We start from the raw sequence: 13,667 nt of genomic DNA, 5'->3' as shown, positions 1-13,667 counted from the left end.
GTGTGTTGCCTGGACGAATGAGTGTGAGTTCTCTTTGGTAGGGAGCTTGCTGAAATACATTGAACTGTGTACTCTTGCTTCAGCTCTGACTGTTAGGTCCTCTGTGTTGCACGTGTCTGTGAGCATCCTGCCAAGATGGAATCTTCTTTTAACCTCTGTGGTCTGTTTAAGTACAGTATGCATGAGTTGGTACAGTTTTGTGAGGAGAGAGACATCACAGTGAATGAGTCAGACACCCAGTGCAAGCTTAGGGATAACCTGATCCTATGGCAGAAGGATGACTGGGAACGTGAGCGCAGTGAGGAAGATAGTGTTAGGGGTGTTACCGGTCGTCTTAATTAGGTTCTGACTCAGTACTGGTTCAGTGTACATCTTATGAATCAGATGGGTTAATGTAGTTTAGTGGGTACACTTAGTTTATTATTTCAATGTAAAACTTTATTTAGAATCCATTTTGAAATGTTATTTTCAGTAATTGCCTTTGGCAATGCTTGTTTGTTTTTTAAACTTAGATATGAGCAATTCTCAGAATGTGCGCTCATTTGAGACAGGCTCGCGCCAGCCCTCGCGCTTTGAGATATGATGTAACAGGCTCGCGCTGGGTCTCGTGGCAGAAGCAATAAATACGTGCTTCTGCCAACTGCCAAACGCTTTGTCTCTCGTTGTTCCTAACGAGAGCTTCTGTCCCCGCGTAGTAAATCCCCTCAGGTCTTGAAACCTTTAGTTTCCCTATTGATTCATTTAAGCCCTAAACTCCTTTCTTGAAAACCTGTTCGGCGAGGTTCTGAATGTAGCAATCGCAGGCAGAATCCTAGGTAGGGAGCCACAAAGACGAAGCCACAACTGCACTACAAATCCCAGAAAGCCCTGGGTCCCGGCAAAACGGAAATCACTTCCAGGACGGCATAAAAGGGCGTTCCTGATGAAGCCGGGTGCTTGTCAATCCTTCCCGGAGTGAGACAGAGCCTGAGGGTTGCGCGGACGCTTTCTTTCCCGCTGAGGACGCCGCGAGGAGGTTTGCGCGGACGCTTGCTTTCCCGCTGAGGACGCCGCGAGGAGGTCTGCGCGGACGTTTGCTTTCCCGCTGAGGACGCCGCGAGGAGGTTTGCGCGGACGCTTGCTTTCCCGCTGAGGACGCAGGGACGCCGAAGTCTTGGTGCCGCTTCCTCCATTCATACGTGATTAAGGTAGGACCTAGAGATAGCACGGCCGTGCTAGTTAGGTAGCCTGCCTCCCGACCTGATACTTTTATGTTTGTTTAACCTTGTTAATCACACCGCGCCCTACCCACCAGGAGTGAGTAGAATTACCTGGGGGTATTTGAACGCTCTCCAGTACCTTGTCACAGGGCTGTGACGGAACAGCTCTGAACCTACCGAGACCCTATTTACCCACGAGTAGAAACAGTACCGACGTTCGGGTGTACAGAGAGTGGGTTGAATGTAAGAGGTGGTCCTGCTTCCTTAATTCTCACTGTAAGGGTATCCTGTACGTACGTTGTAATCTGTTCCTTTTATGTTTTGTAGACTTGTTGTGCCTCAGAAGAACTCCAAGACCTGTAGACCAGACTAAGAGGGGTGTCTTCTCAACAACGTTCCGGTTCCCTATTCCCTTCCCTTTTCCCAGGAGTACTATCCATCCCTGGTGTGTATATGCAAAGGGAGGGTTAGTGCTATTTGGTAACTGGGAGGACTATCGTCAAGCTGTGGTCCCCGCTGGCTAGATTCCTAAGGTTAGTGGCAGGTGTGTTCTTTGCTTGGGTTTCATCACAGCTGCTAACCGTGACAGATTGACAAGCCCAAGAAAAGAAGACCGGCCTGGGCCATGGACACGAGTGCGGCTTTAGCCTCTCTGCTTGAGAGCTTCGGCGCATTACAGCAGGAAGTACATGCTTCTCGCTTAGAGAATCAGGAACTCAGAAAGGATATGAATACCATGCGCAGGGAGGTCGCTGGTATGACTCGCAAAGGTCATGGGGCAGGGTCCTACATCAGGGAGGCTACTCTCCCCCCCCTGGTCAAACAGTCTCCTCGCCTCCTCCCCGATGGCTCCTGGGGGTGGGTTCTTTGCCCCTACTGCCTTGCCTTCGTCCTCCACCGACCATTCCCCTACTGTGCACGTGATACAGAACACTGGCATTCCTTTGGCCCCTCCCGAGAGGTTCTATGGGGACCCCAAGAAGTTCGAGACCTTCCTGAACCAGTGCCGTCTCCACTTCCTGTGCAAGCCTACAGTATTCCAGGATGACGCGGCAAGGACAGCGTTTATGATGTCCTATATGGGTGGGAACGCTGCTAGCTGGACGATCCCCTTAATGGAACGAAACGATCCGGTTCTACATCAATTCCCGGAATTCTGTTCGGCCCTCCGAAAATTGTTTGATCGTAAAACGCACATGTTGTCCTTGGACAAGGAACTTCTTACGCTGCGCCAGGGGTCACAAGACCTCTTGTCCTATATCACGTCCTTTAACAGACTCGTGGCCGAAACCGACTGGCCACATACAACAACTCTGACCATTCCACCCTGGGTTGCTCCCCGTTCTTTTGCCTTCTAGGGTATCATCCGAATATCCTCCCCTTTGACTGGCCGGTGGCATCGACGTTGCCCAGCATTCAGGAACACCACGAGCATCTCCATGCTGTCCGCATCGATGCGAAGCAACATTTGTCGGATGCTCAGAACGCTCAGAAACGATACGCTGATAAGAAACGTAGTCCCGAACCGAGCTACCAGGTGGGGGACAAGGTATGGCTCTCCACTAAACACATTCATCTCAGGGGTATCAACAAGCTGAAACCTAAGTACATAGGTCCCTATAGTGTCGAGAGGGTCATCAACCCGGTTGCCCTGAGGTTGGCTATCCCCCTTTTCTGGCGCTTACACCCCGTTTTCCACGTCTCACTGCTCCTCCCCTGTCACGGGGACGCCAGGCTGCCCGCTCATCCCCCTCCTGTTCTGGTGGAGGGCTTGGAGGAGTATGAAGTGGAAGAGCTGCTGGATTCCAGGCTGTACCGGGGTAGGGTCCAGTACCTGGTGAGTTGGAAAGGCTTTGGGGTGGAGGAGAGGTCCTGGGAACCTGAGCGGAATCTCCATTGCCCCGACTTGGTGGCACAGTTCCATCGGGTACACCCAGGCAAGCCTGGTCGACCGCCGGGCCGGCGGTCCTTGAGAGGGGGTTCTGTAGCAATCGCAGGCAGAATCCTAGGTAGGGAGCTACAAAGACGAAGCCACAACTGCACTACAAAGCCCAGAAAGCCCTGGGTCCCGGCAAAACGGAAATCACTTCCGGGATGGCATAAAAGGGCGTTCCTGATGAAGCCGGGTGCTTGTCAATCCTTCCCGGAGTGAGACAGAGCCTGAGGGTTGCGCGGACGCTTTCTTTCCCGCTGAGGACGCCGCGAGGAGGTTTGCGCGGACGCTTGCTTTCCCGCTGAGGACGCCGCGAGGAGGTTTGCGCGGACGCTTGCTTTCCCGCTGAGGACGCCGCGAGGAGGTTTGCGCGGACGCTTGCTTTCCCGCTGAGGACGCAGGGACGCCGAAGTCTTGGTGCCGCTTCCTCCATTCATACGTGATTAAGGTAGGACCTAGAGATAGCACGGCCGTGCTAGTTAGGTAGCCTGCCTCCCGACCTGATACTTTTATGTTTGTTTAACCTTGTTAATCACACCGCGCCCTACCCACCAGGAGTGAGTAGAATTACCTGGGGGTATTTGAACGCTCTCCAGTACCTTGTCACAGGGCTGTGACGGAACAGCTCTGAACCTACCGAGACCCTATTTACCCACGAGTAGAAACAGTACCGACGTTCGAGTGTACAGAGAGTGGGCTGAATGTAAGAGGTGGTCCTGCTTCCTTAATTCTCACTCTAAGGGTATCCTGTACGTACGTTGTAATCTGTTCCTTTTATGTTTTGTAGACTTGTTGTGCCTCAGAAGAACTCCAAGACCTGTAGACCAGACTAAGAGGGGTGTCTTCTCAACAACGTTCCGGTTCCCTATTCCCTTCCCTTTTCCCAGGAGTACTATCCATCCCTGGTGTGTATATGCAAAGGGAGGGTTAGTGCTATTTGGTAACTGGGAGGACTATCGTCAAGCTGTGGTCCCCGCTGGCTAGATTCCTAAGGTTAGTGGCAGGTGTGTTCTTTGCTTGGGTTTCATCACAGCTGCTAACCGTGACACTGAAAGCCCTGGCTGTCAGCGGCGCTGATTTATATTCAGAACGAGACGACGTGACTGAGCTCCGGTATTTCTGTGAAGACAGCCGGGAGGTTTGTTTACCCGCTCTCCTCTGCCGGCTGGCTGTTCGAGTCTCCTGTCAGCGCGCACATTGCAGCATCCCTGAAAGAAGGACAGTAAGAGATTTAATTATACTTTCAAGTGGCCACGAACAATTTTACATGAAGTAAAGTGGCAAGGGTTTATTTTGGGAAAAAGACTCAGCTCAAGACGCTAACAAGGATTAAGCACTTCGAGTAGAACTGAGCCATAAACAAACCTTGACAAAGGCAAATTACTCAGTGCAGTGAGCTGGAATTTAATATTCAATGGTTAGCGCTTGATACACGGAGAGATTCCTAAACAAGTCCTGAAAAAGATTAATGTCTGCTATTGAAGTGAACTAAACAGTGAACTGATTCAAGCGCTCAAAAAGCGGACTGTAGAGATAAACAAGCCTTGATAAAGGCAAATGTGTAAAATAGGCAAACTGAATTTATGTGCACAATTTGTGATAAGTTGACTTCTAACAGAGTTATATATAAGAGGTTCGCATATTTACAAGTAGGATCAGAAATATTAACCTTAGATAGTAGTGTGATTTAGATAGGCTGTTATTTCCTGTCTTCCTACTGCAGAACTTCCTAATTGAAGAAGTAACTAAAGACTCAGGTATGGCCCTGCATGAAGTTTCTGAGTTCATTTAAAAACTAACCCAACTAATTTAATTAGCCTGTTTCCTTAGTAAAAGTGTTAAGCTATTCTGACATGTTATGTTTACTTGAAGGTGTCAAGACACTGAGCCAGTGCTAAAACTTCAGTCAAAGTGCGAACAAGGGTCAGATGGATTTATGGTCAGTAAGCACAATGTTTAGTTGAATATAGAAGTTAGTTAAGAAGTTGCCAGTTGAGTAATTGCTGTTAATGTTGCACCACAGCGTAGCGTGAAGGCAGCGCAGAACGTTCCTAAGAGAAGATCCTCGACCCGGAGCACTTCCTAGAGAGAGACTCAACTGAAGATTAAATCTTGTATAATTTGTTGTGAGTCTCTCTGTCCACTTCCCCTTTCCCTGGGGGAGATGTCAATCCAGTCAGTGTTAAGGTCCTGATTGGGTTGGTAGATCCTTGAGGGAGTTGGGAGTTCGCAGCTCGAGAGGAAACGTCAGAAGAGTCTCGCAGGACTCCTCAACAGTAGACAAAGCCAATCTTACCAAATTTTAAAATCGTTTCCTCTTGAGTCTGCAAACTCACCCTCATGGATGCTTCACAGTTGTCGCAGTTAGTCCAGAAGATGACAGTGGAAATGGAAAATTTACGTTTGGAGAATCAATCGCTTCGTCAGGAGCTAGATGAGACTAGGGTTGGATTCTCGACTTGGAGGGATTCTTCTAAGGAGAGGAAACCGGTTTTGGCGCCAGCTAGGTTTGGAGCTGATGTTGTTCAGCCTCATACCTCAGAAGAGCGGTCTGATAAACAACCAGTTCAAGTTACTGTAGTCACTCCTACACCTGTTCCTTTGGCTAATCCTGAAAGGTTTACTGGAGAAAATAGCAGATTTGCAACCTTTTTGAGTCAGTGCCAATTACACTTCATGTGTAAGCCTCAAATGTTTTCTTCTGATTCTGCTAAGGTAGCATTTATAATTTCTTATCTGGGAGGGGTGGCTGCGAATTGGGCCATGCCCTTAGTAGATAGTAATGACCCTTTGCTTCATAATTTGCAAGATTTTAAATTAGCCATGTCCAATTTATTCGCCAAACACACCTTAATTCAGTCTTCTGATAATGAGTTATTGAGTCTTCGTCAAGGGACCAAGGATCTTATCTCTTATATTACTACTTTTAATAGGCTTCTGTCTGAAACTCATTGGCCAGAGGAGAAGAGAATTTCTTTATTTTATAGAGGTCTGAAACATGATTTAAAAGATTCTCTTGCACACATAATGAATTTGCCGGATGAGTTTAAGGAATTTCAGGATCTAGTGGTTAGACTTGATCACAGGTTAGGTGAACGTAGAAATGAAAAAACTAGGAGTGATTTTAGAAGTCCACTAGTTAAGGTTGAGAAAAAAGAGTCAGAGGTTAAGAATGTTTTTGTTGAACCTATTTTACCGAGTGGGTTCAAAGGGCCTTTAACTCCTGAAGAAAAAGAACGGAGACGTAAGGGCAATTTATGTTTGTATTGTGGCAAACCTGGGCATTTTGCCAAGGATTGTTCTGTAAAACCCGCAAAAAAAAAGGTTCTAGCTATTGAAACCCTTTCTTTTAAGCCGTCGGAAAACTGAAATTCTCGAGGGAAGCAGAGATCGTTTCCTCGAGTAAATTTTCTTCTAAGATCTCCAAATTTGTCACCAATGTAACTACACATATTCCCAAACATTTTACTATTCGGATGGTCTTTATCTTAACTACGCTTCAAATACATAGTATCCCTGTACTTTTGGATTCTGGGGCTACTGGCAATTTTTTTGATATTGGGTTTGCCCACAAATTAAATCTGAAATTTGTTACTAAGGAGGAACCTGAATCTGTGAGGGCTGTTGATGGTTCAGTTTTGTCTTCTGGTATGATTCAATTTAACACTGAACCGTTGACTTTGGTTGCAGATAATGGTCATACCGAGAAAGTGGTTTTCGATCTTATTGATGCACCAAGTTTTGGTGTCATCTTAGGCATTCCTTGGTTGGAATTACATAATCCCAAAATTGATTGGATAAAAAGGACTGTTTCCTTAGAGTCTTCCTTTTGTAAGTTACATTGTTATCAAGAGACCAAAGATCCAGTGATGCCCCTTTTTTGTGCTGCTCTAACTGCTGAAGATAATAAACTCCCAGTTGAGTATAGGAAGTTTTCTAAGGTTTTTGATCCTGTTGAAGCAACCAAATTACCACCACATAGAATTTTTGATTGCAGAATTGATTTAGTTCCAGGTGCTATTCTACCATGTAGCAGAATTTACGCCTTAACTGAACCTGAAAATGTTTATTTAAAGAACTATTTGGATGAGCTTTTGGAATTAGGTTTTATTCGACATTCCACTTCTCCTGTTTCGTCTCCTCTTTTCTTTGTTGCGAAGAAGTCTGGGGATTTGAGGGCTTGTATTGACTACAGAGCGGTTAATAAAGCAACCATTAAGAATAGGTATCCATTGCCTTTGATTCCAGTGCTTCTTAATCAAATTAAAGGTTCTAGTGTTTACACCAAACTGGATCTTAGAGGAGCATATCATTTGATTAGAGTCAAAGAAGGCGATGAGTGGAAGACCGCCTTTCGTACGAAATTTGGTCTTTTTGAGTATACTGTTATGCCTTTTGGTCTTTGTAACGCTCCAGCGGCTTTTCAATATTTCATTAATGAGGTCTTGCATGATTTATTGGATGTCTGTTGTATTGTTTATATTGACGACATCTTAATTTATTCTAAAAATATGGAAGAGCATGTACAACATGTTCAGTTGGTATTACAGAAATTGAGAGATCATTCTCTGTATGCTAAGTTGGAAAAATGTGTTTTTAATGCTTCTCAAGTGGAATTCCTTGGCTATTGTTTATCACCTGAGGGAATTCATATGGATCCAAAGAAAGTTGAGGCGATTTTAACTTGGCCAATTCCTGCTTCAATAAAAGATACGCAGAGAATTCTAGGATTTGCTAATTTTTATAGACGATTCATTTCTAGATTTTCAGAAATTGTTACTCCTATTACCCAGTTATTGAAAAAAGGGAAAGTCTTCTCTTGGACTGAAGAAGCCGACCAAGCATTTTCATTGTTGAAGAAGGCGTTTACCTCTGCTCCCATTTTGGTTCATCCTGATCCTGATAGGCCTTTCTTTGTGGAAGCAGATGCTTCACAGACTGCTATTGGTGGTGTGTTGCTTCAAAAGGATGCAAATACTGGTCACCTTCATCCTATCGCCTTTTTCTCTAGGAAATTACTCTTGGCTGAGCAGAATTATACGATTGCAGAACGAGAATTGTTAGCCATTAAAGATGTGTTTCAAGAATGGAGACATCACCTCTTGGGGGCTAAACACACTATTACTGTTTATTCTGACCATAAAAATTTACAATTTTATTCCACTGTTAAGGCTTTTACTCCTAGACAAATGAGGTGGTTACAATTCTTTAGTGAATTTGACTTTTTAATTATGTATCGACCTGGTAAGAAGCAGCTGTTATCTGACACACTTTCACGATTAGTTTGTGAAAAAGACTTGCATTCTATTAAGGATCCTCCCAGTATTTTGCCTTTAGAAAAGATTGCTGCTGAAATCCATTCAGAAAGTTTCTTAGATTCTGTTAAGAAGGAATTGAGGAACTTTGATGTGCATGAATGGTTATTAAAAAAAGGGAATTCCATTAGAAATGGTTTTTTCTATCACAATGATAAATTGTTCATTCCCACAAGAGATTTACAGGATAAGGTCATGCAGTGGAATCATGATTTGGCAATTGCTGCACATCCAGGTATTAACAAAACTTTGGATTTATGTCAACGTCATTTTTGGTGGGATAAAATGATTTCTATAATTCAACATTTTGTGAAAGCCTGTCCAGTTTGTTCACGTCAAAAGGCTTTACATGAAGTTCCAATGGGTTTACTTCGTCCGATGACTATTCCTCCTCACCCCTGGCATACAATCAGTTTAGATTTTATTACTGATCTTCCTAAGTCTAATGGTTTTACTACAGTTCTTGTGGTAGTGGATTTGTTATCTAAGATGGGACATTTTATTCCATTACACAAGATTCCATCTGCAACGGAATTCAGTACTGTATTTTTAGCTAACATTGTGAAACTTCCTGGTCTGCCCTCAAAGATTATTTCGGATAGGGGCCCTCAATTCATTTCTAAATTCTGGTCGCAACTCAGTAAACTTTTAGGAATCGAGTTGGCTCTGTCTTCTTCTTTTCACCCACAGACGGATGGACAGACGGAGAGATTGAATCAGCATGTTGAACAAGGTTTAAGATGTTTGTTAACTACCTCCTCGTATCCTTGGGATGAAGTTTTACCTTGGGCTGAATTCTCCTATAATAACACCACTCATTCAGCTTTGGGTTGTTCTCCTTTTTATTTTCTCACTGGTCAACATCCAAGATCTATTCCTATACTCTTACCTGATGAACAATTGTCTATGCCAGCAGTTACTGATAGGTTGACTCATCTGTTGGATATCCAAGATAAGGCTAGAAAACAATGGGTCAAAAGTAAGTTATCTATGAAAAAGACTGCTGATTCTCATCGTAAAGCTGCTCCTTTGTATAGGGAAGGTCAGTTGGTATGGTTATCCACTAGAAACATTCAGTTGGAGGGTCCCAGGAAGTTGAAGCCTAGATATATTGGGCCTTTTGAAGTTAAGAAAGTTCTGAACCCTGTGTCTGTGAAATTAGTTTTGCCTGAGGAATATGCTATTCACCCTGTTTTTCATGTTTCTCTGTTGAAACCTTTTGAACCTTCTACTCGAGCTGATAACCCACCACCGCCAGTAATTGTCGGTGATCATGTTGAGTACGAGGTTAAATCCATTCTAGATTCCAAAAGGTTTCGGGGTGCCTTGTTTTATTTGGTTGACTGGAAGGGTTATGATCCTTCTGAGCGATCTTGGGAACCTGAGAAAAATGTTCATGCTCCTAGACTTGTTAGGTCTTTTCATGCTCTGCATCCTGATAAACCTAGACCTGTAAGACGACCTTTGGGGGGAGGAACTGTTAGGGGTGTTACCGGTCGTCTTAATTAGGTTCTGACTCAGTACTGGTTCAGTGTACATCTTATGAATCAGATGGGTTAATGTAGTTTAGTGGGTACACTTAGTTTATTATTTCAATGTAAAACTTTATTTAGAATCCATTTTGAAATGTTATTTTCAGTAATTGCCTTTGGCAATGCTTGTTTGTTTTTTAAACTTAGATATGAGCAATTCTCAGAATGTGCGCTCATTTGAGACAGGCTCGCGCCAGCCCTCGCGCTTTGAGATATGATGTAACAGGCTCGCGCTGGGTCTCGTGGCAGAAGCAATAAATACGTGCTTCTGCCAACTGCCAAACGCTTTGTCTCTCGTTGTTCCTAACGAGAGCTTCTGTCCCCGCGTAGTAAATCCCCTCAGGTCTTGAAACCTTTAGTTTCCCTATTGATTCATTTAAGCCCTAAACTCCTTTCTTGAAAACCTGTTCGGTGAGGTTCTGAAAGCCCTGGCTGTCAGCGGCGCTGATTTATATTCAGAACGAGACGACGTGACTGAGCTCCGGTATTTCTGTGAAGACAGCCGGGAGGTTTGTTTACCCGCTCTCCTCTGCCGGCTGGCTGTTCGAGTCTCCTGTCAGCGCGCACATTGCAGCATCCCTGAAAGAAGGACAGTAAGAGATTTAATTATACTTTCAAGTGGCCACGAACAATTTTACATGAAGTAAAGTGGCAAGGGTTTATTTTGGGAAAAAGACTCAGCTCAAGACGCTAACAAGGATTAAGCACTTCGAGTAGAACTGAGCCATAAACAAACCTTGACAAAGGCAAATTACTCAGTGCAGTGAGCTGGAATTTAATATTCAATGGTTAGCGCTTGATACACGGAGAGATTCCTAAACAAGCCCTGAAAAAGATTAATGTCTGCTATTGAAGTGAACTAAACAGTGAACTGATTCAAGCGCTCAAAAAGCGGACTGTAGAGATAAACAAGCCTTGATAAAGGCAAATGTGTAAAATAGGCAAACTGAATTTATGTGCACAATTTGTGATAAGTTGACTTCTAACAGAGTTATATATAAGAGGTTCGCATATTTACAAGTAGGATCAGAAATATTAACCTTAGATAGTAGTGTGATTTAGATAGGCTGTTATTTCCTGTCTTCCTACTGCAGAACTTCCTAATTGAAGAAGTAACTAAAGACTCAGGTATGGCCCTGCATGAAGTTTCTGAGTTCATTTAAAAACTAACCCAACTAATTTAATTAGCCTGTTTCCTTAGTAAAAGTGTTAAGCTATTCTGACATGTTATGTTTACTTGAAGGTGTCAAGACACTGAGCCAGTGCTAAAACTTCAGTCAAAGTGCGAACAAGGGTCAGATGGATTTATGGTCAGTAAGCACAATGTTTAGTTGAATATAGAAGTTAGTTAAGAAGTTGCCAGTTGAGTAATTGCTGTTAATGTTGCACCACAGCGTAGCGTGAAGGCAGCGCAGAACGTTCCTAAGAGAAGATCCTCGACCCGGAGCACTTCCTAGAGAGAGACTCAACTGAAGATTAAATCTTGTATAATTTGTTGTGAGTCTCTCTGTCCACTTCCCCTTTCCCTGGGGGAGATGTCAATCCAGTCAGTGTTAAGGTCCTGATTGGGTTGGTAGATCCTTGAGGGAGTTGGGAGTTCGCAGCTCGAGAGGAAACGTCAGAAGAGTCTCGCAGGACTCCTCAACAGATAGGGCCCGGGCCGCACGCCATGAGGGTGGTGGGTCTGATGGGAGCCCTGAAGAGTCTGAAGAGGAGGATGAAGATGACAGTGAATGGGCATCAGCAGATGGTGAGTCCCCCATAGATAGGGAGTCCCTTGCTGGGTCCAGTGTCAGATGTAGCACCCCATCCCTTTCCCTGTCCCCAGATGAGTGGTTGGATAGAAGGGAAGAGAGGGAGCACCAGCTGGCTATGGAGAAGCTCAGGTTAGAGCATGCCAAGGAGATAGCGCAGCTGGGTGTGCAGGAGAGGATTGCAGAGGCTGAGAGGCCCTTGGCCAGGGAGAAGATAGCCCTAGAGGGTAGGTTATCCCCTGAACGCAGTCATAGTTTTCTGGATTCCCCAGGGAGGGTTGGATCCAGTGGTGGCAGCAATAGAGAGTTCAGTGCAGGAGGTCCCAGTCCCCTTCCCCAAAGAATAGTACCTTGTTTCAGAGAGGACAAGTACCGTTTGAAGTTCAGGGGCAGTAGGAGACTGCCTCACCAGGATTGGGGGGATTATGTGGATGACTGCCATGATGCACTGATTGATTGGATAGAGGTTCACGGGGAACCTGATTTTGATGGACTGCTCAACCTGGTTATCAGAGAGCAGCTGCTCAATTGTTTTGCGCCAGAGTTGCGCCGACACCTGTCGAGGGATGACTATGTTAGTCCTTGGAAGCTTGCAGAGGAAGCAGACCGCTGGGAAGGTGCCGGAGGTTCTGACACGTCATGGGTGAGTGAACCCGAGAGTAGTGGGTCAGGTATCTTCCAGACCAGTGTGGTGGAAGAGGCTCAGAGTAGACCAGCTAGGTCCCAGTGTAGCGAGAGGGGTGTAGGGGCTCACGTCTTGTCTCAGTGGAGTAAGAGTGGGTGGGGGACTGAGTGTTCCCAGGTGCCCGAAACCCAGTCTCAGAACCTGGATGGTTTCTTGAGGGAACACCAGATTGGGGACCTAGGCTGTCCTGTTAGACCCCTTGAGGGGGATCTCCTAGTGTCTAGAGAACCTGGAGTATCTTTAAATAATGTTCCAGTGGTTCTAGTGTCCGGCAGTGCCACTCCCGTTGGGGGGGCACAGAAGTCCGAAGTGAGGAGTGAATGGGGGATGTATTCCCCAGGGGGAGAACCAGTGGGTCAGGGACTACCCAGTTGGGCGAAGTTCCCGTTTAGTGACCATGGTAACACCACTTCTGTTCTGGGGGATCTTCCCGCACCGTCAGAGGGACAGGGGACGGGAGATCTGCGCCAGACAGACAGTCACACAGCACATGAGTCATGTGTTAGCCTCAGGGGGATGGTGAGTGAGTCCCCAGAAGTCCTGGAGTGCCAGGCAATTATCCCACCTAGGGGTTTAGACCGAAGGTTGGGAGGCCAGGTTCAGGATCGGCCTGACCTGAAGGGTGGAACGTCTGTAACCAGAGTCCTAGCCAGTGCTTCTTCCAGGGGTACCTCTCCAGTTGGGAGGGTGCAGAACTCTGGAACGGGGTGCAGAGGGTGAGAGAGCCCGCCTCTGACCCCGGTGCAACCCGAGGGGTTAAACCCTGGGTTGGAATGGCGTTCTAGGTGTACCCCTTGCAGGAGGTGGAGGAACCCTAGAAGAAGAGGTAGGGGGAGGAGAGCCTTTCCTGAGACTCCTGGTCCGCCTGAGGGTGTAGACCCTATGCTGGAGAACCAGTGGCAGTCTAACCTTGTCTTACAGACAGGGAGAGTGGAGAATGGCTACTATGTGCCAGGGGTTACTACCCCCCACTCTGTGAGTAGGCAGGAACCAGTGGCACCTGGGTGGCCCAGGGACTGGTCCTGTCCGCGGACAGCTTGGGAGTACCAGTGGGGTAGCCCAGTTGTTCCAGATGGTGGTTTAAGAAGGAATCCCAGGGGTTCACAGTGGCGTGGATCCGGACGATGTCCCGGCAGTGGCGGGCCCGTGTCCGTGTTCTTTCGCCCAAAGCAGGAAAGCCCATCACGGTGGTGATCGGTCTACCTTGCGTTTTAGCTGGAAGGGGGTTGTGTTGGACCCGGGCCTTTGC

This window comes from Lissotriton helveticus, chromosome 4_1 (assembly GCF_964261635.1).
Source record: "Lissotriton helveticus chromosome 4_1, aLisHel1.1, whole genome shotgun sequence".
NCBI classification, from domain to species: Eukaryota; Metazoa; Chordata; class Amphibia; order Caudata; family Salamandridae; genus Lissotriton; species Lissotriton helveticus.
Note: the sequence above shows the minus strand (reverse complement) of the source record.